Source organism: Bufo gargarizans, chromosome 3, assembly GCF_014858855.1.
Source record: "Bufo gargarizans isolate SCDJY-AF-19 chromosome 3, ASM1485885v1, whole genome shotgun sequence".
Taxonomy (NCBI): Eukaryota; Metazoa; Chordata; class Amphibia; order Anura; family Bufonidae; genus Bufo; species Bufo gargarizans.
Genome location: NC_058082.1, coordinates 515,723,907 through 515,736,879, shown reverse-complemented (window position 1 = coordinate 515,736,879; position 12,973 = coordinate 515,723,907). Strand labels below are relative to the sequence as shown.

At 46.7% G+C, this 12,973-nt stretch overlaps 1 protein-coding gene across 3 annotated transcripts in view; it reads right to left on the bottom strand.

Annotated features, from left to right (window-relative positions):
- Nucleotides 1–2,061, bottom strand: part of BCLAF3 (BCLAF1 and THRAP3 family member 3) — a 76,164-nt gene extending 74,103 nt beyond the window's left edge. For 2 of the 3 annotated variants that reach the window (XM_044283975.1, XM_044283974.1), the window contains exon 1: nucleotides 1,885–2,061. The gene's annotated coding sequence lies outside the window, so the exon portion shown is untranslated. The remainder of the gene's footprint in view (nucleotides 1–1,884) is intronic. The other variant, XM_044283976.1, reaches the window with a different exon arrangement.
- Nucleotides 2,062–12,973: the final 10,912 nt, after the last annotated feature.

Sequence of the window (12,973 nt, the reverse complement as noted above, 5' to 3'; positions counted from 1 at the left end):
TAGTTAACCCCTTTAAATGATGGGGGGGGGGGGGGGGGTGAATAATAATGCCAGTGTCTGAGCACTGTAGGACACTGGGATTTTCCCAATACTGGCTACATTATGAGATAGATATACCAAGACCGTCTTGATATCCCCTGCGCTGCCAGAGGAATAGATTTTACATTTACAGAGACAATAGAGGGGGAACTACTAAACAGAATGCATCAGACGTCTAGAGCAAACTGTACGCAAAAAGTGGCATATGTGGCACGCACCAAGTTTCCTACGCGTTTTAGACACTTCGCACTTGATGGCTTTGAAAAGTGTCTAGAAAAGGGGCGTGGCTAACAGGCGTCATAAAATACCTACCATTTTTTGGCCCAAAATGCCAGTGTAAAGTAAACCGGCTGAGGAATGGTGTAAGGCTAGGTCTACACGACGACATGTGTCACGTGACAGATAGGGCACAACTACACTGCGACATTTTGTCGCACCAATGTCGAGCAGCCATTTTTATAATGATGCGGCTCTCCAGCTGTTGCAAAACTACATCTCCCAGCATGCCCAGTCTGCCTACAGCTATCAGCCTACAGCAGGGCATGGTTGGAGTTGGAGTTTTACAACAGCTGGAGAGCTGTAGGTTAGCCAGCCCTGATCTATGGTGTCACAATGCGACACGCTGTGACGCTACAGTCGCAGAAAAATCCATCTTGAAAGGATTTTTTCCGACTGTCTCGTCGCAGTGCGACACCATTGACTATCATTATAAAAATTATCGCACGACATTGGTGCGACAAAATGTCGCCGTGTAGACCTAGCCTAAGAAAGAGAGCACTAGCTAACAGCGCTGCACTTACCAGTCCCGTCCACTACACAACGGATGGATATACATCACACTTTAAGGGGTTGTCCAGTCCGCAAAGCAATTTTAATTTTTTCCCCCTCAAAGTGATTAGAAGAAAGAAAGAAAACCCACCTACCAGCACTCTGCTCCAGCGCCAGGGGTCTTGTCCCTGCTACGTAAAGTTACCCCTGTCCTGTCAGTTGTCACATGCACCAGTGTCACATACCGCGGAGGGGCAAGTCACAGCCGAGTCCAGTGACTGGCAGCTACGGGGCACATGGCGATGGGCAGACTGTCCACAGGGGACTGGAGGCAGCGGGCATGGGACCCTTGGCCAGTGACAAGGTAGGAGGCTTTTAACTATTATGATAATCACATTCAGGGCTATAATTAAAATTTCGTTTGGTCCCGGACTCCCCTCCCCTTTAAGCAAAGGCCAATGCTGTGCCACACTTTTCTTTTCGGAGATCAGCGGTGGTGAACAATCCTGATCTCTGACGTATCAGGAGATGGAATGGGGCCAAAGGGCAAGAGGGGCAGACATGAGGCGGGACAGAGGAGGCACTGGATGTAATTTCACCTCAGCACAATAAAATGCACATTTCCCTGCAGAGTCATGAATCAGACTAGCAGCAAAGCCTTCATTCCCATCATTATGCAGTGGTGGCTACACTACTACTCCCAGCCGGCCCTGACAGCCTTCTGCGTGCTGAGAGTAGTAGTTCTGGGCAGCACTGCACTACACGTCACAATGCTTTCTAATATTCTACTATAAAATGCGCAGCTTCTGTTCTGTGCGACTAGAAGCATTAGAAAGGGCGCAGAGCGACCTTCCTGCGCCTCAGCGGAGAAGGAAGTGGAGGAGGGGATTACAAAGGAAATAATGCTAGACTGAGGGCATACCGACACAGAGCTCCCGGGACTGCGGTCACCAGAGGACGCCTGCTGCAGTGCAGCCCGCATGTCACATCGGCGCCCCCGGGGGAGGGGGTTTCACAGAAATAACAGGGATGACACATTTACACACCCCCCTCCCCACGTGTGAGAATGAGACTTACCGGTGCGACGGGGGGCGGGGTGCCGGAGAGGCGGCTGACGCTGCGGGCTGTAAATCCACCGCACAGGACGAGGAGCTCTCCTTCCCTTCACCCCATGCGATCCGCAGCTGCTGCTCCAGGACTACCGTACATGCTATTTCCTAGTGGGCTAAAGGACCTCTGGTGACGTCATGCCCATGTGACCAGACTTTCCTGTGGGAGGAGCGTCAGTGGAGTTTACTACAGAGTGTTTTGCTGGGGTTTCTGGTTAGAAACTGAGGAGTTATCCTCCTGAGGGAGGTTTGTATGAAGGGGATGTATGACATGGCCGCAGTGCTATCCAGGGGCTGGGGGCAGACTGTAAGGGAATGTAGTGCTCAGCCTGTGGACTCCGGGTGCACTGCCCTAATGCTGTGTGTGGACTCTGGGCTCATTACATGTGGACTATCGGTGTAATACAATGCTGTGTGTGGATAGTGGGGTGCAGGGGGGGTGGGGGGTTGCAGTGCCCTGCGTGGACTCATGGACTGTAGGGAGGTGTGGGGGGTTGCAGTGCCCTGCGTGGACTCATGGACTGTAGGGGGGTTGCAGTGGACCGTGGGGGGGTTGCGGTGCCCTGCGTGGACCGTGGGGGGGTTGCGGTGCCCTGCGTGGACTGTGGGGGGGTTGCGGTGCCCTGCGTGGACTGTGGGGGGGTTGCGGTGCCCTGCGTGGACTGTGGGGGGTTGCGGTGCCCTGCGTGGACTGTGGGGGGGGGGGGGTTGCGGTGCCCTGCGTGGACTGTGGGGGGTTGCGGTGCTGCAGTGGACTGTGGGGGGTGTTGCAGTGGACTGTGGGGGGGGTTGCAGTGCCCTGCGTGGACTGTGGGGTGGGGGGGGTTGCAGTGCCCTGCGTGGACTGTGGGGGGGGGTGCAGTGCCCTGCGTGGACTGTGGGGGGGTGCAGTGGACTGTAGGGGGGTGCAGTGCCCGGGGGGGTTGCAGTGGACTGTGGGGGGGGTGCAGTGCCCTGCGTAGACTGTGGGGGGGGTGCAGTGGACTGTGGGGGGGGGGGTGCTGTGCCCTGCGTGGACTGTGGGGGGGTGCTGTGCCCTGCGTGGACTGTGGGGGTGTGCAGTGCCCTGCGTGGACTGTGGGGGGGGGGTGTGCAGTGCCCTGCGTGGACTGTGGGGGGGGTGCAGTGCCCTGCGTGGACTGTGGGGGGGGTGCAGTGCCCTGCGTGGACTGTGGGGGGGGGGGGTGCAGTGCCCTGCGTGGACTGTGGGGGGGGGGTGCAGTGCCCTGCATGGACTGTGGGGGGTTGCAGTGGAGGGGGGTGCAGTGCCCTGCGTGGACTGTGGGGGGGTGCATTCCGTTTTGGTATTTCCGTTCCACAAAAAAGTAGTGCGTGCCCTATTATTGTCCGCAAATCGCGGTCCGAGGCCCCATTCAAGTCAATTGAATTGAATGGGTCGGCAAAAAATACGGAACACATCCGTATGTAATCCGGATTTTGCGGATCCATACTGTAGAAATGCTATGCCCGGCCCATATTGCTCATGTGTTTGGTAATTAATTAGTTACTGTTTCCGATTCTGATCCGCAAAAAAAACAGATTAAATACGGAAACCATACGGATATGTTTTGTAGAATAAGAGAACGGAAGAGGACTTAAATCAGAGGAAAAAAAACTCGGATACGGAACAATAAATCCGTGAAAAAAGGACCGCAAAACAAGTCGTGTGCATGAGTCCTTACACTGCTAGATGACTGCTAACAAGCGTTCATACAAATTCTCTTTAGCAATCATCTGCCGAAAAATCGGCAGGTGTAATACAGTCTTCAGACGCCCAACCGGGCAGTTTTAGGCCTCTGTTTAAGCGTGTCCTGTGCAGGAATCACTCCCCGTGTGTGAGCATGATTGCCTGCTCATTTAGCAGGAGCGCAAGGCAGTATACTGAATTATAATGCTGTCAGTATAAGGGTTCATGCACACGACCGTTGTTTTGCGGTCCCTTTTTCACGGTTCCATTGTTCTGTATCTGAGGGGGGGGGGGTTTCTCTGATTTGAGTCCTCTTCCATTAGGCTACTTTCACACTAGCGTTCATGGGTCCGTTCGTGAGCTCCGTTTGAAGGAGCTCACGAGCGGACCCAAACGCCTCCGTCCAGCCCTGATGCAGTCTGAATGGAGCGGATCCGCTCAGACTGCATCAGTCTGGCGGCGTTCAGCCTCCGCTCCGCTCGCCTCCGCACGGACAGGCGGACAGCTGAACGCTGCTTGCAGCGTTCGGGTGTCCGCCTGGCCGTGCGGAGGCGAGCGGATCCGTTCAGACTTACAATGTAAGTCAATGGGAACGGATCCGCTTGAAGATGTCACCATATGGCTCAATCTTCAAGCGGATCCGTCCCCCATTGACTTTACATTGAAAGTCTGAACGGATCCGCGCAGGCTACTTGCGCACTTGCGAAATTTTTTAAAGTTATTAATGCAGACGGATCCGTACTGAACGGAGCCTCCGTCTGCATTAATATGATCGGATCCGTTCAGAACGGATCCGATCAAGCGCAAGTGTGAAAGTAGCCTTATTCCACAAAACATATCCGTATGCGATCCGTTTTTTGAGGATCGTAAACGGAAACAGTAACTTATTAATCACCAAACACATGAGCAATATGGATGTGTTCTGTTTGCGTTCCGTATTTTCTGCGGACCCATTGACTTGAATGGGGCTTCGGACCGTGATTTGTATACAATATTAGGGCACGCACTACTTTTTTGCGTAACGGAAACAGAATGCACACGGAGTACCTTCCGTTATTTTTGCGGACCCATTGAAGTGAATGGTTCCGCATACGGTCCGTAAAAAGAACAGAAGCGGAAAGAAAATACGTTCGTGAGACACACAGCATTATAGAGCAGTGTTCATAGTGGGCAATCGCGCTCATACATGGAGCATGATTCCCACCCAGGACACACTCATCTGAAACCGCCCTTACTCTTTAAAAAACTAAAAAAGTTAAAGAAAAGTCTCACGTATTTCTACTCCTGAGACTTTCTTTGGGCCTGAGCGCTGTGTTTGCGCAGCCTGTCTAGTCTGCTCAGTCTCTGCTGCCTGCACCATTATTCCCTGCTCGGGCGGCAGGAACTAAACAGACTTTACAGGCTGAGCTCATACAGCTCTCCAGATCACTGCAGGAGGCCGGCACTGACTGAATCCGGGCTCGCACTGTAACAGCCGTACATGGAGAGAACTCCCTAGGGGGCCTAAGATAAAGTAGAAAAAGCTGGAATTGGTACTCACCGGTAATTCTTTTTCCATGAGATCACCACGATGGCAACACAAGGAGATTGACCCCTGAACACTGTAGGGGCAGTGTCACGGAAGGTGTGCAGGAAACTAGAAAACACAAAATGAATATACGACTGACTGGATCCAAAACTAAGGAACAAAAAGGGAGAGCCCTGCATCAGACCTGGCTCTCTCCCCGACTGCTCAGCCTATGCGAAAATCCCAATGGTAGATGATCGCATATCCTCGTACCTCGACTGTATAATACCTGAACACCCTATAATAGTGAGGGGACACGACCACCGGCTCCCTACACTAGATACGGAGGGAGTCAGGGTCACCTGGGATCCAGCAAACAAAAAAAACACAAAGAAATGAACAAAACTTATCTTGTAGAAGACTCAGAAGTAGTAACAGCATGCACACACTCCAGGAAGTTGTATAAACCGCAAAGTGATGCACTATGGGAAAAGGATTTAAAGGGATGCAATCAGTGCAACTACATGACAGCTGAGAGAGGCTAACGAGATGAGAAAATGAAAGCAAAACAAAGGAACCTCAAGGAGGAGGTTCTAGACGTCTGTCAGAGCTTCTCAGATGTCTGGTGGTGACAGGCAGGAAGCAGAGAAAGGTTTAAATACCCACCACCAACACTGGTGATTCCAAAATTCAAGAGTAGAAAGGTGGTGGATAAACAAGTAATTTACATTATCAGTATTTTAAACCAAAAGAGGAGAAGATATTACTTTATAGCATCCCAAAAAAGATAATGGGAGGGAAAATATGTGACGTTGTGGTAATGTCATGGAAAAAGAATTACCGGTGAGTCCTTATTCCAGCTTTCCATAGCATCACCACGACGGCAACACAAGGAGATATACAAAATATAATCAGGGAGGGGGGGTAACAGCCTGAAGGACTTTTTGTCCAAAAGACATGTCTGATTTATTTATTTTTTTAAAGGTCTAGTCTATAGTGCTTAACAAAAGTATGGACATTAAACCAAGTAGCGGCTTTACAAATTTCTTCTAAGGAAAAACCCGCTCTCTCCGCCTGAGAGGAAGACATCACTTTGGTAGAGTGAGCCTTCAGATTTTCTGGACAAGAGAGATTCTGAATAGTATAACAGGTTGAAATGGAATTCTTAATCCATCTAGCAATGGAAGATTTAGAAATCTTCTGCCCTTTGTTTTCCCACCGAATTGAACAAAGAGACAGTCAGATTTCCTAAGATCTTTTGTAGAATCTATGTAGTCAAGTACAGCACGTCTGACATCTAGGGAGTGAAACGTGAATTCCCTGTCAACTGAAGGGTTATCATAGAAAGATGGGAGCGTGATCTGATCCTTGTGGAATTTAGAAACTACTTTCGGCATGAACCCTGGGTCTAGCTTCAGAATTATTCTATCATCTTTGATTTAAAGATAAGGTTCCCTCATGGATAACTCCTGTAGTTTGCTAAATCTGTGAGCAGTGGTAATGGCCACCAGGAATGCAGTCTTGAACGATTTTAAATTTAAAGAACGGTCACTTAATGGTTCAAAGGGGGGGGGGGGGAACGCGATAATCCTGTGACAACAATATTTAAATCCCAAGTAGGAATACGAGATTTTATCGTTAGACGTAGTCTGGTAACTGCCCTCATAAATCTCTTGATCCATTCATGACTTGCTAAATCAGTGTCATAGAAACAACTTAACGCTGACACTTGAACTTTGAGGGTAGAAGTTCTTAAACCCATATCAAAGCCATTCTGCAAGAAGTCCAGAATCAATTGTATATTGGGGTGGATTTATTAGGAGAAGATAATCCCGACCAAGAACAAAATTTCTTCCATATCTTCATATAAATGGCGAAGGTAACTTTCTTTCTGGAGGCCTTGAGAGTAGAAATCACTGAATCCGAAAGACCTTGATGTTTCAAGATTTGGGTTTCAGGATCCAAGCTGGCAAATTTTAGAGAGTCCGGGTCCGGATGAAAAATTGGACCCTGATGTAGAAGGTCCTTCCTCCTTGGGAGGAGCCAAGGTTCTTCAACGGCAATCTTCCAAAGGACGGGAAACCAGCTCTTTTTCGGCCAACAAGGTGTTATTATAACGATGTTTGTTCTGTCCTGGTGAATCTTCATCACTCTTGGTATTATTGGAAGAGGCAAGAAGGCATAGTAAAGCGCTTGGTCCCATGTGAAGGAGAAAGCGTCTAGAATCCACGGGTAGTCCTTGGGGGTCTAGGGAGCAAAATGTTGGAACCTTTGAATTTTCCAGCGAGGCGAACAGATCCACCTCCGGTATGCCCCATTTGTTTATCATATGGAAAACCTCCTTGTTCAAAGACCATTCTGATTGGTCTATCTTCTTCCGGCACAGGTAGTCCGCTTCTACAGTTGTGGGCAAAAGTTTTGAGACTTGCATAAATATTGGAAATTGGAAAAGTTGCTGCTTAAGTTTTTATAATAGCAATTTGCATATACTCCAGAATGTTATGAGGAGTGATCAGATGAATTGCATAGTCCTTCTTTGCCATGAAAATTAACTTAATCCCCAAAATACCTTTCCACTGCATTTCATTGTTGTCATTAAAGGACCTGCTGAGATCTTTTCAGTAATTGTCTTGTTAACTCAGGTGAGAATGTTGACGAGCACAAGGCTGGAGATCATTATGTCAGGCTGATTGTGTTAAAATGGCAGACTTGACCTGTTAAAAGGAGGGTGATGCTTGAAATCATTGTTCTTCCATTGTTAACCATGGTGACCTGCAAAGAAACACGTGCAGGCATCATTGCGTTGCATAAAAATGGCTTCACAGGCAAGGATATTGTGGCTTGGAAGGAAAGAGGTTCAATTCTTGTTAAGAAGGCTTCAAGGCGTCCAAGAAAGTCCAGCAAGCGCCAGGATCGTCTCCTAAAGAGGATTCAGCTGCGGGATCGGAGTGCCACCAGTGCAGAGCTTGCTCAGGAATGGCAGCAGGCAGGTGTGAGCGCATCTGCACGCACAGTGAGGCGAAGACTTTTGGAAGATTGCCTGGTGTCAAGAAGGGCAGCAAAGAAGCCACTTCTCTCCCAAAAAAACATCAGGGACAGATTGATCTTCTGCAGATAATATGGTGAATGGACTGCTGAGGACTGGGGCAAAGTCATATTCTCAGATGAAGCCTCTTTCCGATTGTTTGGGGCATCAGGAAAAAGGCTTGTCCGGAGAAGAAAAGGTGAGCGCTACCATCAGTCCTGTGTCATGCCAACAGTAAAGCATCCTGAGACCATTCATGTGTGGAGTTGCTTCTCATCCAAGGGAGGGGGCTCACTCACAATTTTGCCCAAAAACATAGCCATGAATAAAGAATGGTACCAAAACACCCTCCAACAGCAACTTTTTCCAACAATCCAACAACAGTTTGGTGAAGAACAATGCATTTTCCAGCACGATGGAGCACCATGCCATAAGGCAAAAGTGATAACTAAGTGGCTCGGGGACCAAAACGGTGACATTTTGGGTCCATGGCCTGGAAACTCCCCAGATCTTAATCCCATTGAGAACGTGTGGTCAATCCTCAAGAGGCGGGTGGACAAACAAAAACCCACTAATTCTGACAATCTCCAAGAAGTGATTATGAAAGAATGGGTTGCTATCAGTCAGGAATTGGCCCAGAAGTTGATTGAGAGCATGCCCAGTCGAATTGCAGAGGTCCTAAAAAAGAAGGGCCAACACTGCAAATACTGACTCTTTGCATAAATGTCATGTAATTGTGGATAAAAGCCTTTGAAACATATGAAGTGCGTGTCATTATATTTCACTACATCACAGAAACAACTGAAACAAAGATCTAAAAGCAGTTTAGCAGCAAACTTTGTGAAAACTAATATTTGTGTAATTCTCAAAACTTTTGGCCAGTGATGTATATTCAGGGATCCTTTCAAATGAACCACTGAAATTGATTCTGTTTATTTCTGCCCAACTGAATATTCTTGTGGATAGTCTTAGCAGGCTCATTGATCCCATACCTCCTTGATGATTTAGGTACTTTATCGTCGTCGTATTGTCTGAAAGAATTTTTAAGTGACGGCCCTGGAGCTGTGACTCTGCAACCTTTTAGAGTTTCCCATACCGCCCTCAGCTCCCGATAGTTCGACGACTGAATCCTGATTGAATTGGACCATGGACCCTGATAATATACAGGGTGGGCCATTTATATGGATACACCTTAATAAAATGGGAATGGTTGGTGATATTAACTTCCTGTTTGTGGCACATTAGTATATGTGATGGGGGAAACTTTTCAAGATGGGTGGTGACCATGGCGGCTATTTTGAAGTCGGCCATTTTGAATCCAACTTTTTTTTTTTTTCAATAGGAAGACACAATGATGTGCTTGGTTTTAACGTAACTTTATTCTTTCATGAGTTATTTACAAGTTTCTGACCACTTATAAAATGTGTTCAATGTGCTGCCCATTGTGTTGGATTGTCAATGCAACCCTCTTCTCCCACTCTTCACACACTGATAGCAACACCGCAGGAGAAATGCTAGCACAGGCTTCCAGTATCTGTAGTTTCAGGTGCTGCACATCTCGTATCTTCACAGCATATGCTCTAGACATATTTTGTTCTTTGAGGTATGGTAACTCTGTGATCTAGAAAGGAAACCTGTTTTTTCCCATACTCTAAGTATCCACATTTGAAGAGGTCTGAAGTGAATCTGACACCATTGGACTGATGGGATGCAGGAGGTGAGGAAACCTAGAAGACTCATTGAGTTTCTGATGGAATAGGTCCTTCTGGAAAAAAAAATATTGTGATCTTCCTTTAGATATCTGATATCTTGTCCCGAGGTAGACTGGTTAACTATTTGAGTGTCCGGAATTGTTGGGAACTGTGATGTATTGGGACATGGTAGTATGCGTTGCTTAAATCTACCATGCACATAACTGAATCGTCCTCTAACAGGGGAATGATGGAATTTAGGGTCTCCATGCAAAATTTTCGGTAGGAAATTAACTTGTTTAGGAGCTTCAGATTTATAATGGAATTGAATAAAGAATACTGGGCACTTTCAATATATAGGAACCATACAATTTATTAATGCCGGTATAACGAGGAGCCGGTGTCTTGCGAGCTCGAACCCTCCTCCCGCGCTGGTGTTTGTTTGGTTTGTGATCGTGCAGTGATTTCTATTGATAGCGCGTCAGGTTTGATTCTCAGGATTGGTTTGGCATCAAGTTATTCAGCAGATGATGTTCCGATCCATCGGGTGGGGGGGGTCTTGAACCAAACGCGTTTCGGAGTTTAAAGGGAACCTGTCACCAGGATTGTGTGTATAGAGCTGAGGACATGGGCTGCTAGATAGCCGCTAGCACATCCGCAATACCCAGTCCCCATAGCTCTGTGTGCTTTTATTGTGGATAAAAAACGATTTGATACATATGCAAATTAACCTGAGATGAGTCCTGTATGTAAGATGAGTCAGGGACAGGACTCATCTCAGGTTAATTTACATATATATCAAATAGTTTTTTATCCACAATAAAAGCACACAGAGCTATGGGGACTGGGTATTGCAGATAGGCTGCTAGATGGCCGCTAGCACATGTCCTCAGCTCTATACACAAAATCCCGGTGACAGGTTCCCTTTAAAGTCACCCCTTCCTCACCAGTGTCTTCCTCCTCCCATACTTTGGAAGAAAGAGGCACTATCCCCAAAGTCATCTGACTCAGAGGAACAGGAATCCCCTGTTTTCAGTCGCTTATGTGGAGGCTCAATTTGAAGAGGGGTATCTTTGTGTAACGCAGACATAGACGCAAAAGAAGATTTAATTTCCTTCTGCATCATGGCTCTGAACTCATCCATTAATGATGGTTGTTCATCACATATAATCCTGGCAATGCAATCACTGCATCGTTTTTTCGAATGATCGTCTGGTAATCTTTTATAACAAGAAATATATTTTGTGGATTTCTTTGGCTTTTTTTGCGTTTCTTTAGGAATGGAAAAAGCTGGGCGGCGCAGCAGACTCAGCATGTTCTGGTGCAGACAGCCTGGAAGGGATAGAGGAGCCACGAACTCACTACTACCAGGAATGCTGACGAGAAGGAGATTTTTTAAATGGCCTCCAGGATCCCGACGCATATGGCCAGTGCGCGCCGCTTTAGTCACTTCTGGTGATGTCATCCCGGTGCCAGAAATGACATAATTTTATATAGCGCCCGGCAACCCAGCTGAAGACTACCAGAGCCCAGGCAGGAGACCAGCACCCTGGGAGCAGGCCCCAGATAACACCGGAGCAATCCCGATCCTCCACCTGCCCAGCGTTAGTCGAAGACCGCGGGAGGGCAGGGAGGCACCATGTAAACTATGGTGTAAAAGGTACACGTTGTTTTCATCTCCCCGGCCCGAGGCACACAAGGAGACCTTTCTCCGCCCTGTCCTCTTGTAGGGACAGGAAACACTGGTGTTGATGGTGGGAGGGGGGGTATTTAAACCTTTCTCTTCTTCCTGCCCCTACAGAGGTCAAGGGTCAATCTTCTTGTGTTGCCGTTGTGGTGATGCTATAAAAAAAAAAAAAAAAGACCAAATTAACTATGAAATAATAAACATCATGGACATCGCCATGTGCGAAAACGCCTGTATTATTGAAATATAAAAATATTTATCCCATACGGCGAATAGTGTAACAGAGAATATGCGATTTAACATTTTTTCATCACTTTACCTACCCACATGTTATCAATAAAAACTACAGATCATCCCACAAAACAAAATAAGCCCTCACACAGCTCAGTAGACATAACTATAAAAAAAAAAGTTATCAGGGTTAAAATATGGTGTTGGAAAAAAAAAAAATTCCAAAGTTTTTTTTTTTTTAGAGTATTAAAACACAAGAAAAACTATATAAATATGGTATTGCCGTAATTGTACTGACCTAGTGTTGTGTTTTTTATTATTTTTTTCTCCCACTCTCACGCCATTTAAAATTATTTTATTTTCCAGCTTCCCACTGCTTCGTATGCAATATTAAATAATGCCATTGGAAAATACAACTTTCCCTGCATAAACAAGCCCTCCATCGTCTGTGATGGCTAACCTCAAGAACTCCAGCTGTGGTAAAACTACAACTCCCAAGATGCACACTTGCTTGGCTGTTCTCAAAACTCCATAGAAATAAATGGAGCATGCTGGGAGTCGTAGTTTCGCCACAGCTGGAGTGCCGGAGGTTAGCCATCAAGGATCTATGTGAATGGAAAAATAAAAAAGGTATGGCTCTAGGAAAGCAGGGAGTGAAAAATTAAAATGGAAAATTGCAGGATTAGAAGGAGTTAAAAGAGCATCTGTGAGCAGCAACGCTCATCAGATCCACTGTGCAAGCACCAAGTAACTGAGCCTCAGTGCTGGCGCGAGAACACATGACTAGATTAGATGTCACGTCCTGTCACTCAAAAGGGAGGGGGAGTACAGAGCTCAAGGGTGTGTTATGCTGGCGGTGCTCCTAGCGCTATGGACAGCCCCTTGATGCTAGAAATATGTGACTTGCATAAATATATATCAGCGGCTATTAACCCTATAGAAAAATCAACCATACCGGGCAATATTCCTGGTTTATTAGGGTTGATCATGCTGATAGATGCTCTTTAATGATTCAAGTGCAAGTTGGACAGGATCTGTAATAAATGTATATTGAGCGTGGAGATTTTTACAGCATGTATCAGTAATTATTTTTACTTTTCAATGTAATGTGAAAAATAGCGATTTTCTATTTATTCTAGGTACATGGCACTAAATATAAGAAGCACAGAAGATGTAAAGAAGATATTCCGAGTTTTGAAGATTGTCCAGTACTGATACAGTAATGATTT